This window comes from Homalodisca vitripennis, chromosome 5 (assembly GCF_021130785.1).
Source record: "Homalodisca vitripennis isolate AUS2020 chromosome 5, UT_GWSS_2.1, whole genome shotgun sequence".
Classification (NCBI taxonomy): domain Eukaryota; kingdom Metazoa; phylum Arthropoda; class Insecta; order Hemiptera; family Cicadellidae; genus Homalodisca; species Homalodisca vitripennis.
The window spans coordinates 33,617,239-33,631,178 of NC_060211.1; positions in this window are offsets into that span (position 1 = coordinate 33,617,239).

Genomic DNA, 13,940 nt, shown 5'->3' on the forward strand with positions numbered 1-13,940 from the left:
ATATGGCTATTAACACAGCATAGTCGTACTTAACAATTTCTTAAGGCCTACAAAGTAAGAGTACGCCACACCACGTGTTGTGTAGCAGGCTTCGGTGAAGCTTCATGTAAAATTTAAAATCTATAGCTCAATGTTCTCTCAAGATATGTTGTGGAGGACAGACAGACAGACAAAAGCATTTGCCAGCTAACTAAGTGGTAGAAAAGTGTGCCCCTTTCGATTCCAACGTCCTTATTTTAGGACGTCACATGAAATCGCGTATGATCCCAACGTCCTATTTTTAGGACATCGCGTGAAATTGCGTATGATCCCAACGTCCTATTTTTAGGACGTTCGGAAAAAAATATTTTTCGAATATAATAAATTGCAGTATAATTATAATTATTATATCAGAGTACTCGTAATGAACCGGCATACAAAGTTACAGTAACTATCGATACTTTTTATTCGATGTGTCAACGATGTTTTAATTTGATTTAGATGGCCGTGGCTGTTTGGCCATGTTACATCTTTTTTTCTTTTGATATTATCTCAGATATTTATACTTATAAATAGCAAAGAATATTGCAATGAAAACTTGGGTTCTACTTCAATTTTATGTTAATTTTATTCAATGTTATGTTTTATATTATTGTAATAATAAAAAAAAAAACATATTGTTTTTGACCTAGGAATTTTTTGAGGTTTCTCCTTACCATTAGAAATGCAAAATTTAGGAATTAATTTTTGTTGTAAGTAACAATTTTTTGACAAAAAAGCTTTTTGTGCATGATTACAAAAGTTTAGTTTAAAGCATGCAATACAGTGTACTTTGGGAAGTAAAAACATAAAAACTGCATGAATTTTTCATCAATAAAAAAAATTGTATGCAATTTTTAGCTAACGTCTACACTTCTAGTAAAATGTGGCTGGGACTGGTGCAGATACCTCAACGCCAAGAGCTGGGAATCTGGCAGATCCCCACACAAGAATCTTGGGGTCGAAAGGGTTAATTCCAAAACTATAGTTCAATCCTTTTCGAGACATCTTGCGGAAATGTAGGGTTTACTTATGGTCCATGGAGAGGTTTGCACAACCATCGAAATCAATATCTTTTATACTGTCAAATCTGAGCACAGTTCTCTCAAAATTGCTGAGGAGTCTTTTATTTGTGAAATTAGTGCAATGCAAGAGTTAATACAATTTATTAATGATTATCTAATCCAATATACAATAATACACATTTTAACACTTCTTGATATATTTTATTGTGTTCAATGTACATTTCGAATTCAATGAATTCATATTCAGGTACTTGTAGGTTATGTTAAATTAAGTAAATAAATAATTTAAACCAAATAGTCATATGTTTTAAAATACCTTGGTGGCTAAATCTTGTATCTAATTTTATATGTAATCAATTTATATCGTTTAAAAGTCTATCGAATAGTAATTTTTTGTTAGAAAATCTTTGTCATTTAATAATACATTAGGATTAATTTTGGCACTTTTGTAAATTTCAAAGTGTTTTAAAATTGACATAAAATGACTTTATGCACGTGTGTAAAATTTCAAGATTGTTTTCGATGTTTGTGTATGTTTGGCCGTAGTATACAAATTAAATTACAATGATTGTCAAAACCACATATTGGACAAACCGGCCGATCCTTCAAAATTATATTTCATGAACATATAAAAGCATTGAAGACATCATCAAATTTAAAATATGCAGACCATTTAAATGACACCGGCCATACATACACAAACATCGAAAACAATCTTGGAATTTTACACATATGCAAAAAAGTCACCTATTGTCAACTTAAGAACATTTTGTAATTTATAAAAGTGCCAAAATTAATCCTAATGTATTATCAAATGACGAAGATTTTCTAACAAAACAATTATTATTCCATAGACTTTAAAACGATATAAATTGATTATATACAAAATTAAATACCAAATTTAGCCACCAAGGTATTTTAAAACGCATGAAAATTTAGTTTCAATTATTTATTTACTTTATTTACCTTAACTTACAAGTACCTGAAGATGAATTCATTGAATTCAAAATGTACATTGTACAAAATCAAATATAGCAACAAGTGTTAAAAGCTGTATTATTGTATATTATACAGCAAACACTTTTCGAGGCTACATCTCTAAAATTATCTAATCCGTTGAATATTTTAGAAAATTATTATCCACTTGGATAGAGATTCGGGAGCAAGGTCACTTCATAGATCCGCCCCTGTATTTGTGATCTGCACTGCAACCATATGGATTTTACAATGCAGTGCCGTGCTCAAACTTGAAACCCCCCCTTTCCCCAACCACAAATACGTCTCATTCTGCCACAATATATCGGAGAACAATACGAGTGATAACAGATCGCAGACGGCTCTGTACCCCCCGGGGTGCCCCCCTCTGTGGAGGTGTGAAGCGATTTGCCCCTCCCACCAGGGGGTGACCCCCCGCATACAGAGCAGCCACGCCGTCATACTCATATTTTTATACATCTCCAATGACTATGGCCCACTTTTTGTCTTGAAGAAACAATCCTCAGAGAATGATCTTGTTTAACAGACGTCAGTAAGTTATGTTCAAATTTCGCCAAGAAGAGAACGTTATCGTTCGATTTTATATTAATAACCTATTGTGTGGAAAAGACCTCGAATTTTAGTGACAAATCCTTATCGTCTAGTGAAAAGACCTTGACTTTTAGTAAGATGACCTTGACTTTTAGTGAGACGACCTTGACTTTTAGTGAAAAGACCTTGAATTTTAGTGAAAAGACCTTGAATTTTACCCAATAAGAACGGAGTACTTTCATACACTTTTACGCCCATATATTTGGTCTTACAATTATACGAGCAATATCATTTAAAATATACGATTAATACGCATCTAAATGTTTTTTAGTTTTTCTTGTGAAGTGTGTACTTTCTGCATTTTGAGTTGAAGTGGAGTACTCGGATATACAAGTTTAGGTTTTTTGCTATTGAATAGCTTTAGGCAAATATGAGTTGTTTTATGTGTAGAATGAACATCAAAGTACTGCCCACTGTGGAATTCGTACCTGACTACTACCTACCTTACGCTTGCTAGAATACGATATAATTACGCATACTTTACATCAACTTATCGTTTTACTTTTGTTTAACTTTCTCCAAGAATTATCTAGGAAGGTTGCTTAGCTAATTAAAATATTCTCTAGTTATGTTACCAAATTTCATGATTTTGACTTTTTCTCAAACGTGTCTATTATAAAACTATGTCAAAAATATGATTATGTCTTTCAGTTTAATACACTTGTCACCTACGTACAAGAAGACTAGGCTTTACGGTTTTAATCTCTATAATAAACACTATTCAATACTCGTCAAATGACCCGCGACTCGTTAATGACTCGTTATGAGCTTGACCCGCCAAGTAAATTTTACCATTACAAGTCAGCTAAGTAAATAAATGCCAGATTTTACGATTTATTTTGTCTTTTTTTGTTTAAGATCGACAAGACACGTCGATGGTCTGGTTGCGATAAACTGGTTCAGGTTTTGCAGCTGTATCTCGGATACTTAAGCGTAATCTTGACAGATTTCTCCTTGAGGATCGACGGCAGTGGTCCAAAAGAGTTAGAACAAAGAAACTGTCCTGGCTACGGTTACATAATGGGAACTGATGACGTGACTACTTTTGGAAAATTACGGAACAGTATACTTTGGGCATTAGCACTTTTTCCTTTTCTCCCTTCACGATCGTTTTTCATCAATACCTTTCTCCTATGTTTAACGTGGAAATAACGAAATTCAAAAGAGCAGAGAGCCAATTTAGTCTATTGTATTAGGACACAACGTAGTTTTTTTATCAAATTGATGGAAAAATTTCCCCCTTAAGAATAAAATCGCGCTAATTTTGGTGAGGGTCTGTGGGAGAATGTTGACAGAAATATTAAATAATATTTTTCTCATACCATATTTTTAGCTTGAAACACTTAAAAAATAAACCATCAGACGTGTAAATAAGTTATGTAACTGTCAGCCAACTTGATAAACAGACTGAAAATGCGATTTTTTTTTGTTAGCTAACGCTAAAATAACTTTTTTATTATTCTATCGTTTTGTATTTCTAACCCTTTCGATGCTCTCTTATTTGGACCCTTCCCCAAACTAGGGTGGCGATCGAATTTTTTCTCATGGAGAAGAAATCCTTTTATTGAAAAAAAAAAAAAAAAAAAAAAAAAAAAAAAAAAAAAAAAAAAAAAGAAAACAGGTTCAATGTATACGCGATTCAAACTGGTCTCGACTCCTGGACTACTAGGAATTTCTTAATCAGATCAGCTAAGACCACAGGTTTCTTAGAAACTTGTTATTGCATTTAGACGCCTGATTTCAACTATGGAGCATGTAACTAGCTAAAGTCTCAAGCTAGTATTTGATTGTTTAGATTGGTGAAGGAGGTGCTATTAGTTTTAGGTTAGAATAATCTGATTGAATTTTTAATGAAATCATTGGCCGCTTTAACATACTATTTCTGAAGATAGAAACACAGAACAGTATTTTTTTATTATTCTAAGTGGAATGGATGGTGTTTGAAGCAGACTATTGAGACATTTTATAATTAAGCTCAAAGAAAAACTGTTGGAGATAGAGATAGAAAGTGTTTATATACAAAAGATGCTGCAGGGAGTACGTGTTTCTCATTTATAAAAATTCTATTTCCGTAAGAAACCATTTCAAAAACCGTTGTTTTCTTAAATTATATTTTTTATGAACTTTCAATAAATTTCTACACACCAAGTCATCATAAAATGATGTTGTATCTGTTAGGATAGTTGAGCTACATGAGTTAATTTGTCTCATGTTAAAATCTCTTATTACTGTACTGAATTTATTTATTCTGATATTTCCTTGTTTCCTTCATGGTTACTCATAAGACCAATGTAAAAATATTCACTAACGCTCAGCCAAATCTTATGGAGTGACATACACCATAATCGAACTCAATGTTCCAGCATATAGAAATCAGTTTCCTTCCAAGCATCGATTGCTTTACCTTAAAGCCCTTGTACGCATAAGATTTTTGTAAATTTAACTTAACAATTTTGTAACATATAACATTTATCATACAAATTAAAACTTATACAGTGAATGCAAAATCTGAGTAAACCCTACTCTGTCTTACTGAAACAACTTCATAAAAACATGGCAGTCTACTATACCCGTGTTACACTCCTAAACTGTAAAATTAGGCTATCGTATTAAATTCAGTTGAGTTTTTCATTTTCAAATGTAACGTAGAAATAATCAATACTTTATTTGATCAACCAGAATATGTTTTAACGAGAAGATAATGTTTGAATATAACGAACAAACCTGAATCTATGACTATTCAAAACCAAATTTCGGGCAGTTTCTGTTGACGCGAAGGCCGAGTTTGTGTTCCTTCTCTAAAACATAACCTCAATTATTCCTCGGTAATTGAGGAATCCTAGAATCGCAATCACGCGCGCCATCTATTACTGTACAGCCTGTACTACGGGGTCGGCAATCTTCCACACCACTATCGCTATTTCAATAACAGACTTCAGCCTAATGTCTTCATCCAAAAACAATTTTGTCTAATAGCACAAAACTGTAGAGGCCGCGTCATTACCTTTTCGTTTACTTCCCAAAAGACGGACTAAAAGAAGAAGGACCGTTAAGAATAATCGGTTATTTATTTTTCAAACCATTCGTATACGCTGTCAGTAACAATTAAAAATTAAGAATTATCAATTTAATTTCTTAGTAATGTTTTACAAATATCATTAATATGGTGGAAATTTTGACATATATCTTACTTTTCTAAACTACATTTCATTGAATAAAAAATATTAAACAATCGGCTATTTTAGATTTGTACTGGCTTATTATATCAAACGCATGTTGATGAAAATATTATTAATTTAATTTGACGAACTTTATCTTTAATGCGACTTTTCCATTCGTATAATAAAAAGGTTGGTTTTATTCAAAAATTAGGCACTTAACATGTTCTGATATGGATGTATGTTTACTCATTAGGGCATAACATATTATTCCATTCCAAAATAATAATTAATTTAAATGTTTCTTTTTACACTAACGAGTTTATACTGACTTTGAGGACTGAATGATTGGCAAGCGAAAATTCCTACCTTTTCATTAACGAGATTTTCTTTGGAACATTATTCGGGTTGTGGTTAAGTTGTAATAAATAAACATCTTTTTTTGTCCTGGATGTTGAGTCTACTATAACTAAATATATATTTAACCTCTTTGGCTAAATACTTTCACAAAAAAGCGTCAAACTTGTACCGTAAATTAGTTAATTAAATTTCATGTAATGTAAATTTCGCAACCTAGTCAGCCAGTATAATTTAATATTATTTTTATCCAATGTTCCGGAACTAAATTATTGGGCGGAGTAACTACCTAATTGGCACGCCTATGAATATTTTTTTCTAACCCTTTGTAGCAGCCCAACTACGTGACCGATCAGACTTCGCGCGCTTTGTCCGTAAGTAAAATTTATCTTTTCGTATTATTAAATTAGCCCTTTGATGCCAAACGTATAAAAATGAATGTAACGTAAAGTAAAGTTGTAAATAGTAAAGTAACGTACCCTTGAAGATCTTTTATTTACTTGATTGAGATAGATAAAAGTTGTGGCGTCGTTCTCATGGCGAACACGTTGTTATAAATAGTAATTTGTATCATTAAATGGCTAATACCGTCGCGAATTTGTTTTAGGCGAGTTCACGTAGCTGATGTATCTCACGTGTTGTTTGAGTAGATGGCTACCACTTTCTCAACTTCTACTCCTCTTCTAGAAATAACCGTTCTTAGACTACAGCTTCAATGTCTCGTGCCAAGACGCCGACACCCGGGTTGTGAGTCTACATATTGCGAAGGGAAGTGAAATCTTATTGTTTTATAAAGTTAAATATCGTAGGCATAATTCCATAGAACATTGGATATTTTAGGCCCACCTAGCGGATATACATTTTTAGTTCTTATATTCTAATTGGCAGCAACGTGGCATTACATACATTTCCTTTACCATCTAAAAGTGGTGCTTGTAAGTTTAGTAAATTAAATTGGACTTATAAGTAAACTTTGCAAATTCGAGTATTTATTACTACGACCTCAGAAGTCACCACCCCCATGTGTTATCGTCATACGGTACAAACTCACTTTATAAAAATATAAACAATATTCATTCTACGTAAATTACAAATTGGTATATTTTACAAACATCTATGATCTAATGTGAGTAAACCCAGGAATATTTTACTATGTAAACTAGTGCAAACCATTTCAAGAAAACACAAGGCCATTCACACTGCCATATGGTAATTTATAATATATTACACTACATAGTTAGTAGCTTCCCGCAATTTATAGGAAGACCCAGATTGCAGTGCATACCTGATGAGTCCAACCTCATAACTCATATCTCGTTAACCGAGTATGAGTCGTCTACACTCATACGTTCCAAACATGCAGTTCTTATGTACCTTTTGTTACACCAGCGTCTTTAGTGGAAGTTTGCATAGTTGTTTATCTTTGACATTATTATTAGATACGAGTCTTCATTTAAAACGCTCATTTTTTGTGAACAGTATTTGCAAGTTTTAAAATGTTTTAACTCACGTAACACAGTATGACAATGCACAGTATCAAATAATCGTAATATTTGTCAATGGGCCCCATGAAGAAAGTCACGTATTATGTTTGTAAATGTTCTTGTCAAAAAAAATAAGCACTCTTATAGAACAGAGTTCATGCTAAAAGTAAATATAGATATGTAAAAGGCCGCTAAACCAGAAGTGGTTAGTTCTGCGTTTGAGGGATGATACTACTGTTTCCCTCTTTATTACTCAAATATAGATGAGATTCTGCCAAAAATAGAAAATCCTTCTAACAAAACTTGCAACTTTTGGATCTTCTCCTGACTCTATTCTTTGGATCAAATCCTACCTTATAGAAAGGCAATCTAATGCGGAATTTGGATGAGTGCATTCTGCGAATATTATTGCAAATTGAGGAGTACCTCAAGGTTCTATTTTGGGTCCTTTGTTTATCTTGTTGTATGTGTAAAGGAAACTGGATTTTTTTCCGGGCACTTACCATTGTTTAGTGATACTATGGGACGTTGTATCATTGAAAGATGGCAAATGCCTGAAAAATCCTGTTTCCTTCACAATAATCGTACTTCCATCGTCAAAAACAAACTTCAGACACATAATTGTTGTATATCCTGAACTCTGACACTCTGCTGATGGTATCAAGATCTCTTCATGTATTTCTGGAGTTATAGAACATTGTGTTCTACAATAATCCTTTGTTTGATTCTAGTGTACAGCAGGTTGAAGCCATCCAAGTGTACTTTAGACTCAGCAAAATAGAGATAGTTATTAAGTCTTGTTTTATTGTATTAGGGGCAGTGACATAAGTATAAATTACATTGTGCAGGATCTGATATACAAAAATTCGTAACCATCTTGAGTAAACCACTACTTCCTGAATCAGGAAAAGATGTTGCTTAAATATAGCAATCGAGGGTAAACAGAGGAAATCACCAACGTGGATGATCTGAAAATTTCGGAGCTGGTTAGAGTAAGTTTGCGAAAGAAGTTTCGTGCCGACAGACTTACTGTTTTTCTTCAGAGATCTACATTGTTGAAAGAAGATACAACTTCATTTAAGCTATGCTCTCATGGTCAAGATCTGTATGAGGATTACTATGATTTCAATTCACCGAAATCAGCTGAGTGAACAGAACCGAGCAGCAGTAAGTGCTAAGATGAGCATTCTGGTCTTCTGAAATTCCTACGGTAATGTATGTGCCCCAAAATGTGGCAAAATACTGAACAAGAAATTGATATAAGTGACCAATTATACCACCATCCAATTAGGCGCGAGCTGTACTGACTAATAACATTGGCCCGGCAGCGTCAGTTCGTTTAATGTTTCTCTTAAATGTTCTACCAAGTTTTTATAATACCATTAGCTCCTCATTTACCTCTCATATACGATCTCACTAACCTTCTTTAAGCCATGTATCTTGCACAAACAAATTGCTGTAATCGAACTAATCACCCTATGCAACTGATCATTAGAAGAGTTTTCTTTCTATTGTAAAAGGAATATAAGCCATTAATGTCCTGATTTTTGACTGAACAATTTGCTTCTCATTATAATTCTGCTATGATTTAACAGTCATAAACAATTATCTATGCTTTTATCATTGCGGATTCACAAAAAGCTAGAATTGATTCCTTCTAGATAACCGATCACTTCGTTTCGGTTCACATTCTAAACAAAGATCACAATATTTAATCACAAGACTTTTTCCTTATGGTTACTTTCTGGAGATTCCTTCTGCCCCAATGATTTAACAGTCATAAACAATTATCTCCGTTTTACCATTGCAGGTGTGCAAAAAGCTAGAATTGATCCCTTCTAGTTAGTGATGTTCACTAAGTTTCGTTCCACATTTCCTAAACAAAGAAAGATCACAATATTCAATCCCAAGACTTGTTCTTTATGGTTACTTCCTGGAGTTTCCTTGTGCCTTATTATTGGAACTATGGGCACATATGAGATTAAGTGATACAGTACTAGCATTCTTTTTAACCAAAACCTCAACTGAAATATTTTAAAGTAGATTTAATTTATCTGTAATAAATATAGCAACAAATAGATTTATTACAGATAGAACAAATAGAAAAGTTATACATTTTCTCTATATATATTAAGGACTTTACAAGACACCTGCAAACTCTTCGGAGTTTCCTGATGCCCCAATATTGGAACTACAGGCTAATATTAGTTAAAAGTGTCAGAATTTCAATATGTTGTTGTAATTTCCTTATTGACATGTTTTTAATTTTTAGCAAGAATATTTGTAGATTAATTTTCTATATTTGCTAGAGATTCTCATAATAGTACATTTTAAAGGTAGCTCAAAACTTTGCTAAGATTATAGCAAAGTCTATTTTCATGTCTCTCAAACATGACTAATAACGTAGCTATGGTAGAAAGGGTTGATGTAATAAGAATGTTGGGTTAACTTTACTTCACCTTCTGCAAATTGTAGTATCTTATATCTGTCACTGTCACAGACTTTACTCCTGAAATTTGAAGTCCAGGTACATCTGACAAGACCCAAAAAATGGACGACGAAGACGTTCAAAACGAAATATTTGCATCGTTTCGACATCAGAGAAAGACTAAATGATGACCTGAGTTATTTAATCGTTCACCTAATGAGGCAATGAGAACATTCTAGATTACATTGGATAGCTGCTGGATAAATCAGGCAGAGCTTTTGTAATTTAGGTACCTCAAACGAAACGATTAATAGAATTTGAAAGCCTTCATGACTGACTTTTTTAGATCTCTTCAGGCAAACGTGGACTCCAGATTCTAGCAGTAAAGTATGTGACATTGTTAAATTGCAGACGCTGCACTAAGCAGAAGATGAAATAGAGTTAAACTCAATTGAATCAACCCTGTCTGAATAATATATTCTCTGTAATTTTCTCTTATTGTTTCATTTTCTCATTATTTCAATGAATATCAATCAACCTTTTAATAATATGCAATATATCGATATCACTGAATATGTGTATAGTAGACAAAAGTTGCAATTACTATCGAGGATGTTTTCGAGAAGGCGGTGATGTACACAGACCGGATGGACGGTGTGAACCAGTTCCCCCTGGAGCCGAGTTCATGTTATCCTGATTGGGAACAAGTTTGCAATTACTACTGACAAATATCCTGAACTTGCAGGATACTGACCACATATTTACAATTAATCTTCTCCTCTGCATGTTTTTACAGGTGGTAACCTTTCTGCGGAGAGTTTGGATTTGTAACCTTTTTTTGGATTGAGTTAAATAATACTTTTAAAATATGAAGTTTTGATCTTCCAGTAAGTCATTAAGACCAATCTATGATGAATTGGTCGTCATAATGGTTTTATGGTGAATTGCCCAGTGTGTAATACTTTCGTTCTCGTTACTCTAAAATTGATTTCTAATGTAATCCTATACCATAGCAAAATCTATACAAATAAATACATCAAAACTTTAAAAAATCGAAATAAAATCTTATCCAGTCTTTTATTTTTTTATAACTTAACAGATACAGTAGTATGTACTATGGAAATTATTCGTGATAAATGTGGTTCCAAATTTGTAAGGTAGAATTGAAACTAATCATAATAACATATTTATTTTTAATCATTCAGAGATACAAGTAACGAGTAAGAATTTCCTTTTTTGTTGCATCAAACCTGCTGATATTATTAATAATAAGTAGGTAGTCTCCTAAAGCTCTCCCTATTTCAATGGATTAAAAACATAAATTTGAGTATCATTGCAACATTGCAGTTAAGTTTGCTGTAATAGTAATCCTTAATTGTGATATAGCAGTATTCTCTACCTGCGAGAAGTAGTAAAACAAATATCCACAGACAATTTTGTAACTTCAAAGTAATCATAAAATTCTCCAAAACAAAATCATATTAAAGATGAGTAAGAGAAACATACATTGATCATATGCAACTTGGCAGGCATACAGATTAATGTATTCTTACATTTTTTAAATTGAAGGCTGCTATATAAAAACTAATTTTAGCAGGGAGCACTGGGAGGAGTTCCATTTACAAGGACACAACTGCTGGCACACACGTGGAAATGTTTTACATACAATAAGCAACTGCTTAGAACTCCATTGTGAGACAAACATACCAAGGATTGCAACGATATTACTTGTCACAATGATCAATATGTTCTGATCTTAATAAGTATGCAGGTACTTCAAATTTTAAGTCCTTAAAAATGTATCCTAACCACAATAAAGGTTCAAAACAAAAATAAAAATTGTCGCCCGATATCTTTCATATCTGATATATTTATATTATAGAAAAATAGTTCTAGACAAAAAACATAATTCTGCAAGAACTAGAACCGTTAATTAAGAGAAAGCTTGTGTTTCTGCAGAAGATATCCACCTTTACTGCATAATGAGCTTAGTCCAGCATACCACTCATATACGCTATATGGAAATCAACAATGTTGTCTCATCTTACTATTCCATAGCATTAAAGAGTTTGACTTTTTGGGACATGGAACCAAGTAATGACAAAGATACCTTGAATTCCTAGAAGATACAAAGGATTGTATGGAAAGATACTTTGAATATTGCAATCAGGTACTGAGAATTTAAAGAACTCTAAATAGTACTACACCACACACTTTATAACCTAACCTCCGCCTCAGCCAACCACTAGATGAGTGCCTAAGGCTTCAGTTCTGAATGCTTTCTTCTTTGTTCCCCTAAAAATTACTTTTCTTGATCACCCATAATGTATCTTATCAATTATGTATGCAGATGACACAGTTCTTCTAATAGATAACACACCACAGGCAATATACACTCCGACCAGGTTCCTAGATGGTATTGTCTCTATCTTCATTAATGAAGGATATTTTCTTATTTGAAAAACTATTGTAGTAAAAGAAATATACAACTGTTCAATAATTTTAAATTCAATCTACGAGGCCTTCCAATATTAAAGATCTTCCACACCTGACGATGGCATATTTGATGTTAAAAAGCCTCGTGGGTTACATTTAAAATTGTTGGACACTTGTGTTTCTTTTACTACAATATACGAGTTGTTTCATTCTTTGTAACTATCTAAATTTGTAAACCAGTTGGACTAATAATGGAAAAAGTTGAATGATAACTCATTACAACTCACCAAAAACATGTAATACGTTGGTCGTAAAGTTTTAAACTCACTATACTTGTATTATAACTCGAGCAGCCCCTGAAAACGGTACTTGGAATAGCCCACTTTCAAGATTGAGAACCGCAAGGATCAATTTACTCAATGAATGAATGAGTAATTTCAAGCAAGAGTTGATTAATTTAAACTAGAAAGCAAGGCTAATCAAGCAGTAAATACTTCCTAATGGAAGTAAATTTATTAAAAGAGTTGTGATTTATGTTTACCATAAAATCCTGTTGCTGTGTTCAACAATCCAATAACATTGATAGTTATCAATAATGTATTAAACGAAATAACACATTTACTGTGGATGTTACAGATTGTTAACCTTTCACTTAGTAAAGCGTCTGAAATCTGACGACGCTGCTTCAGATTTGACTCCTGGAATCTGAAGTCATAATCGTCTGAAAAGTCGGTGACAAGAAGCTCAAACTGGACTCTTTGCATTGTTTCTACATAATACACACCTAGCCTATAAAATGAAGTGTAATCTAGGTGAAAACGTGTTCTCATTGTCTCTCCAGGTTTACAATTTAGTGGACCATGGTCCCAAAGCACGGCAGAGCAACCGAGTCTTCTACACATAACGTAACTATAACGGGAAGGGTTAACTCAATGTGAATGGTGAGTTTGCTCAGTTCATCTTCCTATTTGTAAAGCGTCTGAAATTTGGCCCTGTCACAGAATTTCCTGTCTGTCATAATTCAAAATACCGCAGTTCTTTCAATTATGCACCTGATGATAGAATGAGAATGCATCTTCACCTAGATTAAACTATTTTGTAGTCTAAGTGCCTCTGATGTCAAAACGATACAAAGAGTTCGCTTTAAGTTTCTTCTTCGACGACTTTTTTTGGATCTCGCCAGTCGAACATGACTCCAGATTTCAGGAGTCATGTCTGTAACAGCGTCAGATTTCATACTCTTCACCAAGAGGATGGTAAACTCAACATTCATCCTGAATCAACATTTCCCATCATAAACCACGTTAAACATATTTACTAATACTATAAACTAGTAATGGATACTTTTTGTAACTCTTCTTTACTTTGGACTGTACTGATCAACCAAGGAGACGATGGATAATGGATGATGGATCAATCAACATAACTTGATTGGATGAAAATCACG